This window comes from Protomyctophum parallelum, assembly GCF_964188405.1.
Source record: "Protomyctophum parallelum genome assembly, chromosome: 11".
In the NCBI taxonomy this organism is placed as follows: Eukaryota; Metazoa; Chordata; class Actinopteri; order Myctophiformes; family Myctophidae; genus Protomyctophum; species Protomyctophum parallelum.
This window is the reverse complement of record NC_139707.1, coordinates 4,706,802-4,729,232: the sequence shown is the minus strand read 5'-3', so window position 1 is coordinate 4,729,232 and position 22,431 is coordinate 4,706,802. Positions and strand designations below refer to the sequence as shown.

Here is a 22,431-nt window from a genome sequence, read left to right as displayed (position 1 = left end):
GCTGTCTGAGCCTTCCCTAAAACACAGGAACGCTGTCCCAGCCTTCCCTAAAACACAGGAACGCTGTCCGAGCCTTCCCTAAAACACAGGAACGCTGTCTGAGCCTTCCCTAACACACAGGAACGCTGTCCCAGCCTTCCCTAAAACACAGGAACGCTGTCCCAGCCTTCCCTAAAACACAGGAACGCTGTCCGAGCCTTCCCTAAAACACAGGAACGCTGTCCGAGCCTTCCCTAAAACACAGGAACGCTGTCCGAGCCTTCCCTAAAACACAGGAACGCTGTCCCAGCCTTCCCTAAAACACAGGAACGCTGTCCGAGCCTTCCCTAAAACACAGGAACGCTGTCCCAGCCTTCCCTAAAACACAGGAACGCTGTCCGAGCCTTCCCTAAAACACAGGAACGCTGTCCCAGCCTTCCCTAAAACACAGGAACGCTGTCCCAGCCTTCCCTAAAACACAGGAACGCTGTCCCAGCCTTCCCTAAAACACAGGAACGTTGTCCCAGCCTTCCCTAAAACACAGGAACGCTGTCCGAGCCTTCCCTAAAACACAGGAACGCTGTCCGAGCCTTCCCTAAAACACAGGAACGCTGTCCCAGCCTTCCCTAAAACACAGGAAAGCTGTCCCAGCCTTCCCTAAAACACAGGAACGCTGTCCCAGCCTTCCCTAAAACACAGGAAAGCTGTCCGAGCCTTCCCTAAAACACAGGAACGCTGTCCCAGCCTTCCCTAAACACAGGAACGCTGTCCCAGCCTTCCCTAAAACACAGGAACGCTGTCTGAGCCTTCCCTAAAACACAGGAACGCTGTCCCAGCCTTCCCTAAAACACAGGAACGCTGTCCCAGCCTTCCCTAACACACAGGAACGCTGTCCGAGCCTTCCCTAAAACACAGGAACGCTGTCCCAGCCTTCCCTAAACACAGGAACGCTGTCCCAGCCTTCCCTAAACACAGGAACGCTGTCCCAGCCTTCCCTAAAACACAGGAACGCTGTCCCAGCCTTCCCTAAAACACAGGAACGCTGTCTGAGCCTTCCCTAACACACAGGAACGCTGTCCGAGCCTTCCCTAACACACAGGAACGCTGTCCGAGCCTTCCCTAAAACACAGGAACGCTGTCCCAGCCTTCCCTAAAACACAGGAACGCTGTCCCAGCCTTCCCTAACACACAGGAACGCTGTCTGAGCCTTCCCTAACACACAGGAACGCTGTCCCAGCCTTCCCTAAAACACAGGAACGCTGTCCGAGCCTTCCCTAAAACACAGGAACGCTGTCCCAGCCTTCCCTAAAACACAGGAACGCTGTCCCAGCCTTCCCTAAAACACAGGAACGCTGTCCCAGCCTTCCCTAAAACACAGGAACGCTGTCTGAGCCTTCCCTAAAACACAGGAACGCTGTCCCAGCCTTCCCTAAAACACAGGAACGCTGTCCGAGCCTTCCCTAAAACACAGGAACGCTGTCTGAGCCTTCCCTAAAACACAGGAACGCTGTCCCAGCCTTCCCTAAAACACAGGAACGCTGTCCGAGCCTTCCCTAAAACACAGGAACGCTGTCCCAGCCTTCCCTAAAACACAGGAACGCTGTCCCAGCCTTCCCTAACACACAGGAACGCTGTCCCAGCCTTCCCTAAAACACAGGAACGCTGTCCCAGCCTTCCCTAAAACACAGGAACGCTGTCCGAGCCTTCCCTAAACACAGGAACGCTGTCCGAGCCTTCCCTAAACACAGGAACGCTGTCCGAGCCTTCCCTAAAACACAGGAACGCTGTCTGAGCCTTCCCTAAAACACAGGAACGCTGTCCCAGCCTTCCCTAAAACACAGGAACGTTGTCCCAGCCTTCCCTAAAACACAGGAACGCTGTCTGAGCCTTCCCTAAAACACAGGAACGCTGTCCGAGCCTTCCCTAAAACACAGGAACGCTGTCCGAGCCTTCCCTAAAACACAGGAACGCTGTCCGAGCCTTCCCTAAAACACAGGAACGCTGTCTGAGCCTTCCCTAAAACACAGGAACGCTGTCCGAGCCTTCCCTAAAACACAGGAACGCTGTCTGAGCCTTCCCTAAAACACAGGAACGCTGTCCCAGCCTTCCCTAAAACACAGGAACGCTGTCCGAGCCTTCCCTAAAACACAGGAACGCTGTCCGAGCCTTCCCTAAAACACAGGAACGCTGTCCCAGCCTTCCCTAAAACACAGGAACGCTGTCCCAGCCTTCCCTAAAACACAGGAACGCTGTCCGAGCCTTCCCTAAAACACAGGAACGCTGTCCGAGCCTTCCCTAAAACACAGGAACGCTGTCCCAGCCTTCCCTAACACACAGGAACGCTGTCCGAGCCTTCCCTAAAACACAGGAACGCTGTCCCAGCCTTCCCTAAAACACAGGAACGCTGTCCCAGCCTTCCCTAAAACACAGGAACGCTGTCCCAGCCTTCCCTAAAACACAGGAACGCTGTCTGAGCCTTCCCTAAACACAGGAACGCTGTCCGAGCCTTCCCTAACACACAGGAACGCTGTCTGAGCCTTCCCTAACACAGGAACGCTGTCCGAGCCTTCCCTAAAACACAGGAACGCTGTCCGAACCTTCCCTAAAACACAGGAACGCTGTCCGAGCCTTCCCTAAAACACAGGAACGCTGTCCGAGCCTTCCCTAAAACACAGGAACGCTGTCTGAGCCTTCCCTAAACACACAGGAACGCTGTCTGAGCCTTCCCTAAAACACAGGAACGCTGTCCCAGCCTTCCCTAAAACACAGGAACGCTGTCTGAGCCTTCCCTAAAACACAGGAACGCTGTCTGAGCCTTCCCTAAAACACAGGAACGCTGTCCCAGCCTTCCCTAAAACACAGGAACGTTGTCCGAGCCTTCCCTAAAACACAGGAACGCTGTCCGAGCCTTCCCTAAAACACAGGAACGCTGTCCGAGCCTTCCCTAAAACACAGGAACGCTGTCCGAGCCTTCCCTAAACACAGGAACGCTGTCCGAGCCTTCCCTAAAACACAGGAACGCTGTCCGAGCCTTCCCTAAAACACAGGAACGCTGTCCGAGCCTTCCCTAAAACACAGGAACGCTGTCCGAGCCTTCCCTAAAACACAGGAACGCTGTCCCAGCCTTCCCTAACACAGGAACGCTGTCCGAGCCTTCCCTAAAACACAGGAACGCTGTCCGAACCTTCCCTAAAACACAGGAACGCTGTCCCAGCCTTCCCTAACACAGGAACGCTGTCTGAGCCTTCCCTAAAACACAGGAACGCTGTCCGAGCCTTCCCTAAAACACAGGAACGCTGTCCGAGCCTTCCCTAAAACACAGGAACGTTGTCTGAGCCTTCCCTAAAACACAGGAACGCTGTCCGAGCCTTCCCTAAAACACAGGAACGCTGTCCGAGCCTTCCCTAAAACACAGGAACGCTGTCCGAGCCTTCCCTAAAACACAGGAACGCTGTCCGAGCCTTCCCTAACACACAGGAACGCTGTCCGAGCCTTCCCTAACACACAGGAACGTTGTCCCAGCCTTCCCTAAAACACAGGAACGCTGTCCGAGCCTTCCCTAAAACACAGGAACGTTGTCTGAGCCTTCCCTAACACACAGGAACGCTGTCTGAGCCTTCCCTAACACACAGGAACGCTGTCCGAGCCTTCCCTAAAACACAGGAACGCTGTCCCAGCCTTCCCTAAAACACAGGAACGCTGTCCCAGCCTTCCCTAAAACACAGGAACGCTGTCCCAGCCTTCCCTAAAACACAGGAACGCTGTCTGAGCCTTCCCTAAACACAGGAACGCTGTCCCAGCCTTCCCTAAAACACAGGAACGCTGTCCGAGCCTTCCCTAAAACACAGGAACGCTGTCTGAGCCTTCCCTAAAACACAGGAACGCTGTCCCAGCCTTCCCTAAAACACAGGAACGCTGTCTGAGCCTTCCCTAAAACACAGGAACGCTGTCCGAGCCTTCCCTAAAACACAGGAACGCTGTCCGAGCCTTCCCTAAAACACAGGAACGCTGTCCGAGCCTTCCCTAAAACACAGGAACGTTGTCCGAGCCTTCCCTAAAACAGGAACGCTGTCCGAGCCTTCCCTAAAACACAGGAACGTTGTCCGAGCCTTCCCTAAAACACAGGAACGCTGTCCCAGCCTTCCCTAAAACACAGGAACGCTGTCCGAGCCTTCCCTAAAACACAGGAACGTTGTCCGAGCCTTCCCTAAAACAGGAACGCTGTCCGAGCCTTCCCTAACACAGGAACGCTGTCCCAGCCTTCCCTAACACAGGAACGCTGTCCCAGCCTTCCCTAAAACACAGGAACGCTGTCTGAGCCTTCCCTAACACAGGAACGCTGTCCCAGCCTTCCCTAAAACACAGGAACGCTGTCCGAGCCTTCCCTAAAACACAGGAACGTTGTCCGAGCCTTCCCTAACACACAGGAACGCTGTCTGAGCCTTCCCTAAAACACAGGAACGCTGTCCGAGCCTTCCCTAAAACACAGGAACGCTGTCCGAGCCTTCCCTAAAACACAGGAACGCTGTCCAAGCCTTCCCTAAAACACAGGAACGCTGTCCCAGCCTTCCCTAAAACACAGGAACGCTGTCCGAGCCTTCCCTAAAACACAGGAACGCTGTCCGAGCCTTCCCTAACACAGGAACGCTGTCCCAGCCTTCCCTAAAACACAGGAACGTTGTCCGAGCCTTCCCTAAAACACAGGAACGCTGTCCGAGCCTTCCCTAAAACACAGGAACGCTGTCCCAGCCTTCCCTAAAACACAGGAACGCTGTCCGAGCCTTCCCTAAAACACAGGAACGCTGTCCGAGCCTTCCCTAAAACACAGGAACGCTGTCCGAGCCTTCCCTAAAACACAGGAACGCTGTCCGAGCCTTCCCTAAAACACAGGAACGCTGTCCGAGCCTTCCCTAAAACACAGGAACGCTGTCCGAGCCTTCCCTAAAACACAGGAACGCTGTCTGAGCCTTCCCTAAAACACAGGAACGCTGTCTGAGCCTTCCCTAACACACAGGAATGCTGTCCGAGCCTTCCCTAACACAGGAACGCTGTCCCAGCCTTCCCTAAAACACAGGAACGCTGTCCGAGCCTTCCCTAACACAGGAACGCTGTCCGAGCCTTCCCTAAAACACAGGAACGCTGTCCGAGCCTTCCCTAAAACACAGGAACGCTGTCCGAGCCTTCCCTAAAACACAGGAACGCTGTCCGAGCCTTCCCTAAAACACAGGAACGCTGTCCGAGCCTTCCCTAAACACAGGAACGCTGTCCGAGCCTTCCCTAAAACACAGGAACGCTGTCCCAGCCTTCCCTAAAACACAGGAACGCTGTCCGAGCCTTCCCTAAAACACAGGAACGCTGTCCGAGCCTTCCCTAAAACACAGGAACGCTGTCCCAGCCTTCCCTAAACACAGGAACGCTGTCCCAGCCTTCCCTAAACACAGGAACGCTGTCCGAGCCTTCCCTAAAACACAGGAACGCTGTCCCAGCCTTCCCTAAAACACAGGAACGCTGTCTGAGCCTTCCCTAAAACACAGGAACGCTGTCTGAGCCTTCCCTAAAACACAGGAACGCTGTCTGAGCCTTCCCTAAAACACAGGAACGCTGTCCCAACCTTCCCTAAAACACAGGAACGCTGTCCGAGCCTTCCCTAAAACACAGGAACGCTGTCTGAGCCTTCCCTAAAACACAGGAACGCTGTCTGAGCCTTCCCTAAAACACAGGAACGCTGTCTGAGCCTTCCCTAACACAGGAACGCTGTCTGAGCCTTCCCTAAAACACAGGAACGCTGTCTGAGCCTTCCCTAAAACACAGGAACGCTGTCTGAGCCTTCCCTAAAACACAGGAACGCTGTCCGAGCCTTCCCTAAAACACAGGAACGCTGTCTGAGCCTTCCCTAAAACACAGGAACGCTGTCTGAGCCTTCCCTAAAACACAGGAACGCTGTCCCAGCCTTCCCTAAAACACAGGAACGCTGTCTGAGCCTTCCCTAAAACACAGGAACGCTGTCCCTGCCTTCCCTAAAACACAGGAACGCTGTCCCAGCCTTCCCTAACACAGGAACGCTGTCCGAGCCTTCCCTAAAACACAGGAACGCTGTCCCAGCCTTCCCTAAAACACAGGAACGCTGTCCGAGCCTTCCCTAACACAGGAACGCTGTCCCAGCCTTCCCTAAAACACAGGAACGCTGTCTGAGCCTTCCCTAAAACACAGGAACGCTGTCTGAGCCTTCCCTAAAACACAGGAACACTGTCCGAGCCTTCCCTAAAACACAGGAACGCTGTCCGAGCCTTCCCTAAAACACAGGAACGCTGTCCGAGCCTTCCCTAAAACACAGGAACGCTGTCCCAGCCTTCCCTAAACACAGGAACGCTGTCCGAGCCTTCCCTAAAACACAGGAACGCTGTCCGAGCCTTCCCTAAAACACAGGAACGCTGTCCGAGCCTTCCCTAAAACACAGGAACGCTGTCCGAGCCTTCCCTAAAACACAGGAACGCTGTCCCAGCCTTCCCTAAAACACAGGAACGCTGTCCCAGCCTTCCCTAAAACACAGGAACGCTGTCCGAGCCTTCCCTAAAACACAGGAACGCTGTCCGAGCCTTCCCTAAAACACAGGAACGCTGTCCAAGCCTTCCCTAAAACAGGAACACTGTCCGAGCCTTCCCTAAAACACTCTGGACAGCCAGGGACAAATGAGCCATTGAGCCAGAAATTGGACCGTGAGGTACCAGGTTTGACGCCCTGAAAAGGGCTCCTGGGGTCCTTCATTGGCTGTTGATTTTGTTAAATTTAGGTTAAACAGATGATAAAAACACGGAAATGTCGATCGCTCGCGCGCTATGTAGGCCCTGCAAATATTACCGGCCCTGCAGGGCCCCTCGTGGGGGTTAATCTGTCCCTGTGGACACACATCTAGTCTCTTCTCCCTCCTGGCTCCCAAACTGAGTGTGGAATAAAATCCCCACTGCAGTCAGAACTGCAGACTCACTCCTCACCCCCTACAGCAGTAGCACTCCACCTCACCCCCTAGCACTCACCTCTGCCACCCCCCTATGATTTAAAACAAATCGTAGCATTCATTAACATGGATCGCAAGAAAATCAGCGTCTGTGTGTGCGCTGGCTTGTTTTCCCGTGGGTTTCGTGCTTCTGACTTCTTTGTATTTCTCGACCGCAAACAGCATGTTATTTAGATAGCAGACCAGATGCCATACCAGGTTCATTGTTTATTCTGAGGGCACTGCATTGTTCTCTCGGCTGCACTCTATTTATATAACTAATTACCTCGTTGTTTGTTGACTAGAGTTCATGCTTCCTCTGCTTGTTGTTGTTGTGGTGTGTTGTTGTTGTAGGAGGAGGAGGAGGAGGAGGACCTGGACCCTCCTCACAGCCTCAGTCTCCCCCACAAGGAGCAACCTCCACCTCCTCAACTTTAACATCAGCCCCCAACTCTGGCCTCAACCCACTCCTCACTGCGCCTGCTACAGGTAGGATATTATACTTAATAAATATTCTCTGCTGGTTAGTTTGTTGGATGTGAACTGATCCCCAAGTTTCTCCGGTCAGAGAGAGTGTATGTGACACCAAGGTATATTTCAACAGGATAGTAGTTTATTGTCTTCAGTGAGCCATGGTTTCTACAAGCAAGATATAGGAAATGGAATACATATTAACTATAGCATGACAATAAAGGACCAGATTGGAAGACAAGTAAATCAAATATAACTCAGAATATGGCAACAGAATGGATATGTATGTATAAACAGGTAGACTGGGCATTTATACATATATGAGCAATCATAGTAGGCTATATGGCAAGGTGATCAACATAGTGTAGAACACATTAAGTCAATACAGAACATAAAGGCTTACATTGGTCAAGGACACACGGCTGCAGAGAAGTGAGGTGTTGTGAGAGCTGCAGGTTCTGCATGGAATGTTGCCTGTGTGTCCCCTAAACCCCCCCCCTCCCTCCTCTTCAAGGACTCAGTCAGATGTGCACAACAATGCTCTGATGAAGGCATTGTTGAAGGCTGCATAGCCGAAACGCGTTAGCGTAACTTTTTGGTGTTTGCCAATAAAGAAATGGCAATGTGAGTACCTTGTCCCCCGCTTGTTTAATTTTTGGATGTGCTACCCTTTTTTGATGTATACTTGATTTGGGTTTGGCACTCCACTGAAAGCCATTGCTGATGCGCAACCTCTTTTTCTCATTCAGTCAGATGTGCCTCAGTGTATTTTGTACAAGTGTTTGTTTATAACTCCTGGGACTTTTATACGGGACAAAGGACTCTGACATTCTGATATATTATAAAATGTGACACTTCCGGTGTCTCCAGCAGACAACGCTGATGAAGGCTTGAATGCCCAAATGCCTTCGCTGTGCTGCTGCTCCGCAGCGTACAGTACCATGCCAACCATTAAATGAATTAAAAGTGCCTTAAAACGAGTGTTCAGTGAGTGCTGGTTTTCTCTTTTAGAGAGTTTTTTCTGTAAAGTTACTTAACCGACCGACCGACCGCACACCCAGCAAAAAATGCTCTGAGGGTTTGAGACTATAGTTGTAGCAGAGGCTACTACCTCGATGAGAGATGGTGTATAGAACCTCCTACTGGCTGTAAAACTAAACTAGCAGCATGCAGAGAGCGTGTAGAATCTGAGACGCGCTACACGGGCACACCTCAGAGTCACTTAAACTAGCAGCATGCAGAGAGCGTGTAGAATCTGAGACGCGCTACACGGGCACACCTCAGAGTCATTTAAACTAAACTAGCAGCATGCAGAGAGCGTGTAGAATCTGAGACGCGCTACACGGGCACACCTCAGAGTCATTTCATAAACTAGCAGCATGCAGAGAGCGTGTAGAATCTGAGACGCGCTACACGGGCACACCTCAGAGTCATTTCCTGTATCTGTGACAACGTGAGCGCGGGCAGGAAGGAGGAGGATTCCATTTCATTCCGTTGGCACAGCTCGTGATGCAACAATCTCTGTTGTATCTTTGCTACTACATCTATACTACAGTAGACTACTACTATTACAACTACATCCTTGAAATATGCATTTTTGCTGTATGTATGCATGTAGGTAGTACGTAACATGTCTGTCTGTCTGTCTGTCTGTCTGTCTGTCAGAGAGAGAGAGAGGTTAATGTTTAAACACTAATTGTTATTCCAGCCTGTACAGTGATAAGGACGTATGTAATTACAGCTGAGGTGTGTGTGTGTGTGTGTGTGTGTGTGTGTGTGTGTGTGTGTGTGTGTGTGTGTGTGTGTGTGTGTGTGTGTGTGTGTTTGTGGAGGGCATGTGAGCTGGGTGTGTGGGTGTGCACATGTATGCATGCGGTTGAACGTGTGTGTGTGTGTGTGTGTGCGCGTGTGCACGCTTGTGTACAGGCATGGGTGTGTATGCAGGTGTACATACTGTACTGTATGCGTGCGGTTGAACACTCAAATCATGTGCTTGTGGTTTGAGTGTGTGTATCGCACTGTGTATATTGTGTCTCATTAAGTGGGTCAACTTTAATGAGCGGTGTGTGTGTGTGTGTGTGTGTGTGTGTGTGTTTGTGAGTGTGAGTGTGAGTGTGAGTGTGAGTGTGTGTGTGAGTGTGTGTGTGTGTGTGTGTGTGTGTGTGTGTGTGTGTAAAACCAAGGACGTATCAAATAATCTACCCTCTTCTGTGAAAACGAGTTAGTCTTTATACTGTGTGTGTGTGTGTGTGTGTGTGTGTGTGTGTGTGTGTGTGTGTGTGTGTGTGTGTGTGTGTGTGTGTGTGTGTGTGTGTGTGTGTGTGTGTGTGTGTGTGTGTGTGTGTACAGGCTTCAACTCACCTCACCCCCTAGCACTCACCTCTCCAGACTATACTGTACCAACCTCACCTCCTTGCACTCACCTCAGACTAGTCTATACCATTACCAACCTCACCCCCTAGCACTCACCTCTTCAGACTATACTGTACCAACCTCACCCCCTAGCACTCACCTCTCCAGACTATACTGTACCAACCTCACCCCCTAGCACTCACCTCTCCAGACTATACTATACCAACCTCACCCCCTAGCACTCACCTCTCCAGACTATACTGTACCAACCTCACCCCCTAGCACTCACCTCTCCAGACTATACTGTACCAACCTCACCCCCTAGCACTCACCTCTCCAGACTATACTGTACCAACCTCACCCCCTAGCACTCACCTCTCCAGACTATACTGTACCAACCTCACCCCCTAGCACTCACCTCTTCAGACTATACTGTACCAACCTCACCCCCTAGCACTCACCTCTCCAGACTATACTGTACCAACCTCACCCCCTAGCACTCACCTCTCCAGACTATACTGTACCAACCTCACCCCCTAGCACTCACCTCTCCAGACTATACTGTACCAACCTCACCCCCTAGCACTCACCTCTCCAGACTATACTGTACCAACCTCACCCCCTAGCACTCACCTCTCCAGACTATACTGTACCAACCTCACCCCCTAGCACTCACCTCTCCAGACTATACTGTACCAACCTCACCCCCTAGCACTCACCTCTCCAGACTATACTGTACCAACCTCACCCCCTAGCACTCACCTCTCCAGACTATACTGTACCAACCTCACCCCCTAGCACTCACCTCTCCAGACTATACTGTACCAACCTCACCCCCTAGCACTCACCTCTCCAGACTATACCAACCTCACCCCCTAGCACTCACCTCTTCAGACTATACTGTACCAACCTCACCCCCTAGCACTCACCTCTCCAGACTATACTGTACCAACCTCACCCCCTAGCACTCACCTCTCCAGACTATACTGTACCAACCTCACCCCCTAGCACTCACCTCTCCAGACTATACTGTACCAACCTCACCCCCTAGCACTCACCTCTTCAGACTATACTGTACCAACCTCACCCCCTAGCACTCACCTCTCCAGACTATACTGTACCAACCTCACCCCCTAGCACTCACCTCTCCAGACTATACTGTACCAACCTCACCCCCTAGCACTCACCTCTCCAGACTATACTGTACCAACCTCACCCCCTAGCACTCACCTCTCCAGACTATACTGTACCAACCTCACCCCCTAGCACTCACCTCTTCAGACTATACTGTACCAACCTCACCCCCTAGCACTCACCTCTCCAGACTATACTGTACCAACCTCACCCCCTAGCACTCACCTCTACAGACTATACTGTACCAACCTCACCCCCTAGCACTCACCTCTCCAGACTATACTGTACCAACCTCACCCCCTAGCACTCACCTCTCCAGACTATACTGTACCAACCTCACCCCCTAGCACTCACCTCTCCAGACTATACTGTACCAACCTCACCCCCTAGCACTCACCTCTCCAGACTATACTGTACCAACCTCACCCCCTAGCACTCACCTCTCCAGACTATACTGTACCAACCTCACCCTCTAGCACTCACCTCTCCAGACTATACCAACCTCACCCCCTAGCACTCACCTCTCCAGACTATACTGTACCAACCTCACCCCCTAGCACTCACCTCTCCAGACTATACTGTACCAACCTCACCCCCTAGCACTCACCTCTCCAGACTATACTGTACCAACCTCACCCCCTAGCACTCACCTCTCCAGACTATACCAACCTCACCCCCTAGCACTCACCTCTTCAGACTATACTGTACCAACCTCACCCCCTAGCACTCACCTCTTCAGACTATACTGTACCAACCTCACCCCCTAGCACTCACCTCTCCAGACTATACTGTACCAACCTCACCCCCTAGCACTCACCTCTTCAGACTATACTGTACCAACCTCACCCCCTAGCACTCACCTCTTCAGACTATACTGTACCAACCTCACCCCCTAGCACTCACCTCTCCAGACTATACTGTACCAACCTCACCCCCTAGCACTCACCTCTCCAGACTATACTGTACCAACCTCACCCCCTAGCACTCACCTCTCCAGACTATACTGTACCAACCTCACCCCCTAGCACTCACCTCTCCAGACTATACTGTACCAACCTCACCCCCTAGCACTCACCTCTACAGACTATACTGTACCAACCTCACCCCCTAGCACTCACCTCTCCAGACTATACTGTACCAACCTCACCCCCTAGCACTCACCTCTACAGACTATACTGTACCAACCTCACCCCCTAGCACTCACCTCTCCAGACTATACTGTACCAACCTCACCCCCTAGCACTCACCTCTCCAGACTATACTGTACCAACCTCACCCCCTAGCACTCACCTCTCCAGACTATACTGTACCAACCTCACCCCCTAGCACTCACCTCTTCAGACTATACTGTACCAACCTCACCCCCTAGCACTCACCTCTCCAGACTATACTGTACCAACCTCACCCCCTAGCACTCACCTCTTCAGACTATACTGTACCAACCTCACCCCCTAGCACTCACCTCTCCAGACTATACTGTACCAACCTCACCCCCTAGCACTCACCTCTTCAGACTATACTGTACCAACCTCACCCCCTAGCACTCACCTCTTCAGACTATACTGTACCAACCTCACCCCCTAGCACTCACCTCTCCAGACTATACTGTACCAACCTCACCCCCTAGCACTCACCTCTCCAGACTATACTGTACCAACCTCACCCCCTAGCACTCACCTCTCCAGACTATACTGTACCAACCTCACCCCCTAGCACTCACCTCTCCAGACTATACTGTACCAACCTCACCCCCTAGCACTCACCTCTCCAGACTATACTGTACCAACCTCACCCCCTAGCACTCACCTCTCCAGACTATACTGTACCAACCTCACCCCCTAGCACTCACCTCTTCAGACTATACTGTACCAACCTCACCCCCTAGCACTCACCTCTTCAGACTATACTGTACCAACCTCACCCCCTAGCACTCACCTCTTCAGACTATACTGTACCAACCTCACCCCCTAGCACTCACCTCTTCAGACTATACTGTACCAACCTCACCCCCTAGCACTCACCTCTCCAGACTATACTGTACCAACCTCACCCCCTAGCACTCACCTCTCCAGACTATACTGTACCAACATCACCCCCTAGCACTCACCTCTCCAGACTATACTGTACCAACCTCACCCCCTAGCACTCACCTCTCCAGACTATACTGTACCAACCTCACCCCCTAGCACTCACCTCTCCAGACTATACTGTACCAACCTCACCCCCTAGCACTCACCTCTCCAGACTATACTGTACCAACATCACCCCCTAGCACTCACCTCTCCAGACTATACTGTACCAACCTCACCCCCTAGCACTCACCTATCCAGACTATACTGTACCAACCTCACCCCCTAGCACTCACCTCTCCAGACTATACTGTACCAACCTCACCCCCTAGCACTCACCTCTCCAGACTATACTGTACCAACCTCACCCCCTAGCACTCACCTCTCCAGACTATACTGTACCAACCTCACCCCCTAGCACTCACCTCTCCAGACTATACTGTACCAACCTCACCCCCTAGCACTCACCTCTCCAGACTATACTGTACCAACCTCACCCCCTAGCACTCACCTCTCCAGACTATACTGTACCAACCTCACCCCCTAGCACTCACCTCTTCAGACTATACTGTACCAACCTCACCCCCTAGCACTCACCTCTCCAGACTATAGTGTACCAACCTCACCCCCTAGCACTCACCTCTCCAGACTATACTGTACCAACCTCACCCCCTAGCACTCACCTCTCCAGACTATACTGTACCAACCTCACCCCCTAGCACTCACCTCTCCAGACTATACTGTACCAACCTCACCCCCTAGCACTCACCTCTCCAGACTATAGTGTACCAACCTCACCCCCTAGCACTCACCTCTCCAGACTATACTGTACCAACCTCACCCCCTAGCACTCACCTCTCCAGACTATACTGTACCAACCTCACCCCCTAGCACTCACCTCTCCAGACTATACTGTACCAACCTCACCCCCTAGCACTCACCTCTCCAGACTATACTGTACCAACCTCACCCCCTAGCACTCACCTCTCCAGACTATACTGTACCAACCTCACCCCCTAGCACTCACCTCTCCAGACTATACTGTACCAACCTCACCCCCTAGCACTCACCTCTTCAGACTATACTGTACCAACCTCACCCCCTAGCACTCACCTCTCCAGACTATACTGTACCAACCTCACCCCCTAGCACTCACCTCTCCAGACTATACTGTACCAACCTCACCCCCTAGCACTCACCTCTCCAGACTATACTGTACCAACCTCACCCCCTAGCACTCACCTCTCCAGACTATACTGTACCAACCTCACCCCCTAGCACTCACCTCTCCAGACTATACTGTACCAACCTCACCCCCTAGCACTCACCTCTCCAGACTATACTGTACCAACCTCACCCCCTAGCACTCACCTCTCCAGACTATACTGTACCAACCTCACCCCCTAGCACTCACCTCTCCAGACTATACTGTACCAACCTCACCCCCTAGCACTCACCTCTCCAGACTATACTGTACCAACCTCACCCCGTAGCACTCACCTCTCCAGACTATACTGTACCAACCTCACCCCCTAGCACTCACCTCTCCAGAAGATACTGTACCAACCTCACCCCCTAGCACTCACCTCTCCAGACTATACTGTACCAACCTCACCCCCTAGCACTCACCTCTCCAGACTATACCAACCTCACCCCCTAGCACTCACCTCTCCAGACTATACTGTACCAACCTCACCCCCTAGCACTCACCTCTTCAGACTATACTGTACCAACCTCACCCCCTAGCACTCACCTCTCCAGACTATACTGTACCAACCTCACCCCCTAGCACTCACCTCTTCAGACTATACTGTACCAACCTCACCCCCTAGCACTCACCTCTCCAGACTATACTGTACCAACCTCACCCCCTAGCACTCACCTCTCCAGACTATACTGTACCAACCTCACCCCCTAGCACTCACCTCTCCAGACTATACTGTACCAACCTCACCCCCTAGCACTCACCTCTCCAGACTATACTGTACCAACCTCACCCCCTAGCACTCACCTCTCCAGACTATACTGTACCAACCTCACCCCCTAGCACTCACCTCTCCAGACTATACTGTACCAACCTCTCCCCCTAGCACTCACCTCTTCAGACTATACTGTACCAACCTCACCCCCTAGCACTCACCTCTCCAGACTATACTGTACCAACCTCACCCCCTAGCACTCACCTCTTCAGACTATACTGTACCAACCTCACCCCCTAGCACTCACCTCTCCAGACTATACTGTACCAACCTCACCCCCTAGCACTCACCTCTCCAGACTGTACTGTACCAACCTCACCCCCTAGTACTCACCTCTTCAGACTATACTGTACCAACCTCACCCCCTAGCACTCACCTCTCCAGACTATACTGTACCAACCTCACCCCCTAGCACTCACCTCTCCAGACTATACTGTACCAACCTCACCCCCTAGCACTCACCTCTTCAGACTATACTGTACCAACCTCACCCCCTAGCACTCACCTCTCCAGAAGATACTGTACCAACCTCACCCCCTAGCACTCACCTCTCCAGACTATACTGTACCAACCTCACCCCCTAGCACTCACCTCTCCAGACTATACTGTACCAACCTCACCCCCTAGCACTCACCTCTCCAGACTATACTGTACCAACCTCACCCCCTAGCACTCACCTCTCCAGACTATACTGTACCAACCTCACCCCCTAGCACTCACCTCTTCAGACTATACTGTACCAACCTCACCCCCTAGCACTCACCTCTCCAGAAGATACTGTACCAACCTCACCCCCTAGCACTCACCTCTCCAGACTATACTGTACCAACCTCACCCCCTAGCACTCACCTCTCCAGACTATACTGTACCAACCTCACCCCCTAGCACTCACCTCTCCAGACTATACTGTACCAACCTCACCCCCTAGCACTCACCTCTCCAGACTATACTGTACCAACCTCACCCCCTAGCACTCACCTCTCCAGACTATACTGTACCAACCTCACCCCCTAGCACTCACCTCTCCAGACTATACTGTACCAACCTCACCCCCTAGCACTCACCTCTCCAGACTATACTGTACCAACCTCACCCCCTAGCACTCACCTCTTCAGACTATACTGTACCAACCTCACCCCCTAGCACTCACCTCTCCAGAAGATACTGTACCAACCTCACCCCCTAGCACTCACCTCTCCAGACTATACTGTACCAACCTCACCCCCTAGCACTCACCTCTCCAGACTATACTGTACCAACCTCACCCCCTAGCACTCACCTCTCCAGACTATACTGTACCAACCTCACCCCCTAGCACTCACCTCTCCAGACTATACTGTACCAACCTCACCCCCTAGCACTCACCTCTCCAGACTATACTGTACCAACCTCACCCCCTAGCACTCACCTCTCCAGACTATACTGTACCAACCTCACCCCCTAGCACTCACCTCTCCAGACTATACTGTACCAACCTCACCCCCTAGCACTCACCTCTCCAGACTATACTGTACCAACCTCACCCCCTAGCACTCACCTCTCCAGACTATACTGTACCAACCTCACCCCCTAGCACTCACCTCTCCAGACTATACTGTACCAACCTCACCCCCTAGCACTCACCTCTCCAGACGAAACATTTCTGACAGATTTTGATTGTCCATAGGCTATAGATCACGACAACCTTTATTTATTTTGTCATCTTCTTTAGAAAATAAATTTCTATCAGGATGTAATGATCATTAGCCCATTCTGGGCGGAAACCCCTTTTGGTGTTTTAAGCATTATGTTATACTTTAGCTATTGAAAAATAGCAGATCTCAGGTGCCGCGCTACGAGCTTGTAGATCTGATATGTTTGGTTTTTTTTAATCGTGAAAATGTGGCACAAATCTTTGAATATAGATTATTTCGGAGCGAACGTTTTTAACTAAAATCTTTGTCCCTGGAACAACATATTTTCAGATGGGGATCGACGGCCAATTACATAGGCCTACATATATGAACAACATAGGAAACATTTTTCAGAAAACTGTCAAAATGTCAAGTAGTAGAGGAGGCTGAACAAACATCCAAAAAGGACACGCACATCTATATACTTATAGGGGTGTAATGATATAGTAACTGCATTGAAAAATCGATTTATAGAAGTATATCGAAATGAAAACAGCAACATTGACTATGTATCGTATATCGTATTGTTTTGCCATGCAAATAATCGGTATCGAATCGTTTTGCTAAATGCAAATAAATCAATAATATATTTTTGTGTGTGGTAATTTAGCCATTTTTAGAAGAAAAAAAAGAAAGGGGTTTAATTACTTGGTATAAATAGTTACTAAATCCGCACACCATTTTATGCTTTATTATTATATCTTTACTGAAGTGGTGACGTTCCTCAGACCTTAATGGACCTGGAAGGGCTGGAGAGCCCCGAAACGTCCTCCGGTCTAAATGGGTTAGAGCAGGGATGTCAAACTCAAATACACGGTGGGCCAAAATAAATAAATTGGTAGAAGTCGAGGGCCGGACTGTGTTTCAACACACGGGCACTGCGGTCAGGAGGACGTCCCAGGCAAATAGCAAAAAAAGTAAATGCATTTAAAACTGAAAATGCATTATTATTAAGCTCAGTTTCCTGTTCTATGATCCTCACAAAGCAGGACTTGTAGTATTATGGTGCCGGTGGTCCGTGCAATAATATACCAGAGGGCCAGTTCTAATACTAATTAAATATCATCCCGCGGGCCAAAGATAATTCATTCACGGGCCTGATTTGGCCCCCGGGCCTTGAGTTTGACATATATGGGTTAGAGCAATACCCAGACGCCCTCCCCCAGTCAGAGGTGTAGGAGTTTTAAAGACAGACATGTGCGTGTGTGTGTGCGTGCGTGCGTGCGTGCGTGCGTGTGTGCCTATCTAAATGTTATTTAGATGGTGTGCTATTTAGACAGCTGCTAATTTCAATGTTTCCCTGCTATCCTAGTTTCTTGAGGCACTGCGCTCTCTCTCTGCATGAGTGTCGATCATGACCTTGTTTACTGGAAGTTGCTCTGGATAAAAGCGTCCGTCTGCTAAATGCCTACATTGTGTTCAGTTTTTTGGACCCCGCCCCCCCCCCCCCCAGTCCAGAAACATAGATGCAAAGATAGAGTATAGAATGGATATAGAAAATACCATACAAATACACAGAAGACAAAAGATACAAAAAAAATGCCTAAATTGTAATTATGAATTGTAATATTTGGCACGTGTAATAAGGCATAACAAACAATATAGTATACAGGCAGCCCATGCTGAATGTGTAGAGAAACTGTCTGGTTTGTTTATTTTTTTATTTCGATTTTTTTGGGGGGAATTTTTGTAACATGAAAATCACATCAGAGCCGTGCCCGCTGGCCTAGTGGTCCAGGTCAGTGGCGTGCACAGATAGACACTAGGGGGTGCTAGAGCACCCCTTGCCCTTTTGGCAATTTTGCTCTTAAAAAAAAAGAAAAAACTTTTTTTTCTTAATTTGTAGTGTGTGGACCATGCGGTGACATTGATCAAATCTTGATAAAAAAAACGCTTCTACTATATTATTTAGGCCCCCCCACAATCTAAAGCTATGTTTCTATGTCAGTGGTTCTTCGATTAAAAAAAAACCACACCAGTGTGAACCAAGTGGTGCAACTCCCGTCGTCCAGCAGGTGGCAGCCATGTCACATACTTCTCTCGTTCCAATTTCACGCATGCGCACACACCACTCATGCTCACCCAACACAGGTCACAGGTCACAGGTCACAGGTCACAGGTCACAGGTACACACATCACAAACACGCACACAGCTACACGGACATTGCAAGAAGTGGTTGCACCACTTAAAAATAGCAGACCTACAAGCCACCGAGTGGCGCGCTACGAGCTTGTAGATCTGCTATTTTTCAATAGCTAAAGCACCAAAATGCGCTGCACAAGGTGCCCTTTTTTTCACTTAAATGTCTGTCCACGCCACTGATGCCACATAATAGGCTCTGGCCTGACAGCGCGTCACACGTTCGAGTCCCGCTCATGACGACCTTTAATTGCTGCATGTCTCTCTCTCCCCCTCTCTCTCTCTCTCTCCCTCTTTCATGTCCGTCTTCACATCAGAGTACGACCAACAACTATAAAATATAAAACTTAAGGAATGGCAATGACTGTGTGTGTGTGTGTGTGTGTGTGTGTGTGTGTGAGGGTGTGTGTGTGTGTGTGTGTGTGTGTGTGTGTGTGAGACAGGCATCAGGTCGTTGATTTGAGAGAGCAATATTCGAGCATAGAACAAGTTTGACACTTTTATGGCCCAATCAATCAATCAGTGCACAAACACTTTGACATTCAAAATAATCAATAACTCTTTGTCTGACACAAGGTACTGCATGCGCCAGTATGAAAGGCATTTTCTGTGTTTTCACGCTGTTTATCTTTCGCCAGAAACGTTAACATGTCGGGAGCGATGCGAGACTAAATCACAAATGACATCTGAAAGTCGGATACATCAGAGAAACCATGAACAGTGCTCGTGGTTAAAAACCATGAACAGTGCTCGTGGTTAAAAACCATGAACAGTGCTCGTGGTTAAAAACCATGAACAGTGCTCGTGGTTAAAAACCATGAACAGGCTCGTGGTTAAAAACCATGAACAGTGCAGCTCGTGGTTGCAGAGGATTGAAATCCCAATGAATATATACGTAGCTGGCAGAAAAATAATGAAGGAAACACCTCAGCGCCATAATATCGTGGCTGATAGAGGGAAGTGAGGGATAAAATATGTATATACATTTATTTGATAGTCTACATGTTACCTATAGTTTCCCTTTAAACAACTGTATTATGTTACATTGATCGTAAAATGAGGAAAACAAAACCTTACATTTAGTGCATATAAGGGGTGAAATGTGGTAAGTTTGTAAATACATCAAAGATGCGAAAATAATCCATTCCTAATGGATGAAGCCTTGAATGTAATCCATTCCTAATGGATGGTAAATGGTAAATGGTAAATGGTGCATTTATATAGCGCCTTTATCCAAAGCGCTTTACAGAGATTGTGCATTACATTACATTCACCCATTCACACATACATTCATACACCGATGGCAGCGGAAACCATGCAAGGCACCAACTAGCACATCGGGAGCAATTAGGGGTTCAGTGTCTTGCTCAAGGACACTTCGACAGTAACTCTGGGGGAGCCCGGGTTCGAACCGGCAACCTTACGGTTACCATCCAGGCACTCTACTCTGGATGAAGCCTTGAATGTAATCCATTCCTAATGGATGAAGCCTTGGCCTGGAGGAGAGGTCATCAGGTGGTCTCCAACCTTCTTAGAGTGTTTCAACCCTCAACCACTGCACTCTCCAGTTGGCGGGTCAGCAGTGATTGGCCAAGTCACTGCTCCTCTCCTCTTCCAGCTATAGTCCACGGAGGGGCACCCCGGGGCGAAGCCATCACCGAGGCGCAACCAGCACCAGGAGGGAAGGCCACACCCGGCCAACAGGCTGTGGGTCCAAACCTGCCGGGCCAGGTGTAGCAAACCAGTGCCGGCCACACCCCAGCGACCGCCGCGCCCAGGGCACCCCCCCACGGACCCGCCCACTGTCCTTTCTCTCCTGCCAGAACTAACAGGAAGCTCTCTCTGCCTTGTGTGTTCTTGGGGGATAGCAGGCACTGAGAGGTCTCTATAGGACTATGGTTTGCCTCCAGCCTATAGTGTCCTCCTACGTCTCACCAGACTGTTCGTCTGTGCGCTGTGGTGTGCATGTGTCCGTCCATGTCCACACTTGGCCTTACTCTGGTGTATTTGAGTGAGTCATAGGGAGGCTTCTCTGCGTCTGTGTCACTGACTGTCATAGTTGTTGTCGTTGAATCTGTCCTATCGAGTCTCTCGTCACTCTCGGGAGACTCTGGGGGTATTGCTCATTTGTACGGTCTGTAGCTTGCAGTGGCGTGCACAGACATTTAGAGGGGCAGGTGCTCAAGTAAAAAAAAGGGCACCTTGTGCAGCGCATTTTGGGGCGGGAACCCATTTTGGTGCTTTAGCTATTGAAAAATAGCAGATCTACAAGCTCATAGCGCGCCACCGAGTGGCGCGCTACGAGCTTGTAGGTCTGCTATTTTTCTTTAATCGAAGAACCACTGACATAGAAACATAGCTTTAGATTGTGGGGGGCCTAAATAATATAGTAGAAGCGTTTTCTATCAAGATTTGATCAATGTCACCGCATGGTCCACACACTACAAATTAAGAAAAAAAAGAAAAGTTTTTTTTTCTTTTTTTTAAGAGCAAAATTGCTAAAAGGGCAGGGGGTGCTCTAGCACCCCCTATTGTCTATCTGTGCATGCCACTGCCTGTTGCCCTGCCAGACTTTCCTGGAGGTCAGCTGTCTCTCCAGCGTCACCGACCTTCCTCGGTTGCCCTCCAGACTTTCCTGGAGGTCACTGGTTGCCCTGCATGGAGTTCAGTTTGTAAATACATCAAAGATGCGAATGTAATCCATTCCTAATGGATGAAGCCTTGGCCTGGAAGAGAGAGGTCATCGTCTCCAACCTTAGTATCATTCTGATAATAAATTATGTTTGTGTGACTGCAAATGTGTATTGGGGATTTCACCAGTAGATGGCAGCATTCTACCAGAGTGACACACACACACACACACACACACACACACACACACACACACACACACACACACACACACACACACACACTGGCTCCTTTCCATTTGTAACAAATTATATTAATACAATTATACTGATGGGCAGGCAGGCAGGCAGGCAGGCAGTGCAGACAGACAGACAGACAGACAGACAGACAGACAGACAGACAGACAGACAGACAGACAGACAGACAGACAGACAGACAGACAGACAGACAGACAGACAGACAGACAGACAGACAGACAGACAGACAGACAGTCAGGGCAGGCAGGCAGGCAGGCAGACAGACAGACAGTCAGGCAGACAGTCAGGCAGACAGACAGACAGACAGTCAGGCAGTCAGGCAGGCAGACAGACAGACAGACAGACAGGCAGGCAGGGCAGGCAGGCAGTGCAGACAGACAGACAGACAGACAGGCAGGCAGGCAGGCAGTGCAGACAGACAGACAGACAGACAGACAGACAGACAGACAGACAGACAGACCATCTTTTTCTTATTCTGCAGAGTAGATAGAACAGATGAAATAGAGAGAGAGAGAGAGAGAGAGAGAGAGAGAGAGAGAGAGAGAGAGAGAGAGAGAGAGAGAGAGAGAGAGAGAGAGAGAGAGAGAGAGAGAGAGAGAGAGAGAGAGAGAGAGAGAGAGAGAGAGAGAGAGAGAGAGAAAACACGTTTAAAGATGTGGAGTGGGTTCCTTAAACAAGGTAGGACAAAGTGCTGTTTGTATTTTATTGATTGATTGACTACTTTAATGACACGATTGTTACAGTAACGGTAG

General features: G+C 50.3%; 1 protein-coding gene across 1 annotated transcript in view; it reads left to right on the top strand.

Moving 5' to 3' along the window:
• Window positions 1–22,431, top strand: part of znf385b (zinc finger protein 385B) — a gene marked incomplete at its 3' end in the record, with an annotated part of 71,898 nt that overhangs the window by 376 nt on the left and 49,091 nt on the right. The window contains exon 2 of the mRNA XM_083777373.1: window positions 7,334–7,462. The remainder of the gene's footprint in view (window positions 1–7,333; window positions 7,463–22,431) is intronic.